A 2,595-nucleotide genomic window follows, 5' to 3' on the forward strand; every position below is an offset into this window, starting at 1 on the left:
GTCAGGATAGTCCTCTTTTTGAAGGTTTCTGTCTCTTCTGAAGGGATTCTTATCTGAAAATGACATAAAACAGCACAATTGAAGATTCGGGACTATTTTTAATGCAAAATTTTAGCAAAAAGTGCTGGCTTTGGCCTGTCAAGAGGTTAAAATAGAGTGAGAAGACATCTTAGCTTATTTACTACATCTTTAGAAGTCATATTTTAGATGAGATTTTACTCTCTTCCTATTAGTTTTAGCTGGTTAGCCAGGGAAAGCTAGCACTCAGCAGCGTTAGCTTCTGCTAAGCTAGCATGAGTGAATGCTATGCTGTCAAACATTGAACGGTAACAACTGATATATTGTTAATTAGCTTGCACAGATTAAGAATTAGCTAAAAAAAAAACTAATATTACAAAATTACTTCTGGTATTATGTTAAATTTATTGATAGATAAACTTTCTTATTGTTCTGTAAAAAACTATTCCGGAGCACAGCTCTCCTCCTTGATACCAGAAATGAATATTAATACTAAGTAAATAACAATAAAGACAATTGCATGTCAAAGTAAATGTTCAGTAAGCAATAAAACAATTAAATAGACCCGTTTTACCTGCTATATTGGTGCTATTTTACCATTTCATTGCTACAGTTTGCTGGCAGACTTTAGCAGTTAGCTCATGAGAATTTAAGTTTTTTTTTAACAGGTTTAACCCTATATCAGTTTTCATTTTATATAAATAAATGTTAAATAAAAATAAATACTTTGAGTCAGGATGTGATCAAATGGTGTGGGATGAACTGATCCAAACGTCTCATCATGGCAACACACACTTTCTTAGACCCGACCCAACAGAGGAGCCGGCGAACGCAGCCGAAGTGTTTCAGATTTTTACAGCGCAGCGCCGTCGCTGCATGATTCATAAACCCTTCTGAACAAAAATTGATTTTCTTGACTGGCATGATGCATTGATGTTCTGCTTCTGTTCGTATCGATCGATAGCGAGTTCCGCGGTTCTAAGAAGGGGGGGTGTGTTCTGTGTCGGTCCCGCCGATCGCCCGCCGCCTCGTCGCCGCGCAGAATGTCCGCGCTTGATTATGAGCCTCGGCGGCGCGTGACGGCGCATTTCTCCGAGGCTCCTCCTGTCAGGTCAGGGCAGCGCCAATTACTGCCAGCTACAGACGCTCAAGGTGCATTCTGGGAAATATGGGAAGAAGGTAATTGGGCAAGATGATAACAGTTGCATCTGTTCTTCTGCCTCTGTGTGTGTGTGTGTGTGTGTGTGTGAGGCCTGAGCATTCCCAAAAGTCAGGGGAAGCAGCCGTGTGTTATTCAGACAGCCAGTCAGCTGTAATGAGACGAGAGCGGAGCGCTCGTATTGACCCGGACGTGCCATTTATTCTCCGGCGCTGCACGCGCCCGACACGCCGCTCAACAGACGAGCGCGGCGCGCGCTGTTTGTGTGGGCTTTTATTAACACAGCCGTGTCCTCCGGGAGACGCTGGCATTTCCATCCGCTCTGCAGAGAAGCAGCAGGGAAAGATGAGGATTGGGAAGATATCTGTACTTCCTGTGTGTGTGTGTGTGTGTGTGTGTGTGTTTGTACTCTTCCTCTTGGCTTCTGTGTGAAAACGGCCTCATCATGCTCTCCTTTAGCCTGGATGGGTTTTTTCTAAGCGTTTTGCGGCGTAACTTCATCTGGAAGCTCGGAGCTCTTTTGTTTTTTTACATGGTGCTGCATGCACGTCTGTCCAGTTTATCAAAATGTGCAGGACAGAATAGGAACCCGGGGGATTCCCAGTTTGTTTTCAAGACCCCACGGTGCTGCCAAACTGTCAATTAGAGGACTTTTCGCAGATTATTGCCGTCACAAATCCTTTCTGGGCTGTCTCTCTGCATCCAGAGACAGCAGAAGGAAGCAATTCTGTGGGAAAGATCAATGCTAAACAGGTTAGCAACTTAAATTAGTGGAAAAATCAATCTTTTAGAGGCAAAGTGGCTCTGGAGTAAGCATAAGGAAGAGTTCAGCTCTCTGTCACGCAGAGACAAACAAACAGCGCAACAAACCAAGGTGCTTGAATTAGCTAAAATGGTGGATTATGGTGTGTTTATGAACCCGTGTTGAAGTATCGAGCTGTGTGTAATCCTTCTCTCGGATCGGGAACTTCCACTTGATGCTGTATGGCGTGGATAATTAGCTCCTGACTCCGCGTTCTTCTGCTTTTAGATGTAATTGTTGCTTCCCACACAGTGGATCGGAACGTTTTAATCTGGCGTCACGGGACAGAGTGACCCAACAGACCCAATATTTTGCCCGATGTAGTGTTTGCTCCGGTTCAGCCCTCCGGTTTCTTCACTTCACACACTCCTTATTCGTGGTGATTCCGCTCTGTCCCGAGCTTTTCTGGAACTGTAGATATTTATCATGAAGCAGGAACCACCCTTTTAAATCCGGCTAATGACCGGACTGTATCTCATGCATAAATCCAGTCAGTTGTCTTTTAGCAGAGACGATAAACTCTTTCTCGAGCTGGTGGTGTTGTTTCTCGAAGAACAGCTGACAAAATGTGCTAATTATCGTCGGTCTGAGAACCGGTGGGTCTGCTGTAATCGAT

The sequence above is a fragment of the Salarias fasciatus genome, unplaced genomic scaffold (assembly GCF_902148845.1).
Source record: "Salarias fasciatus unplaced genomic scaffold, fSalaFa1.1, whole genome shotgun sequence".
Taxonomy (NCBI): Eukaryota; Metazoa; Chordata; class Actinopteri; order Blenniiformes; family Blenniidae; genus Salarias; species Salarias fasciatus.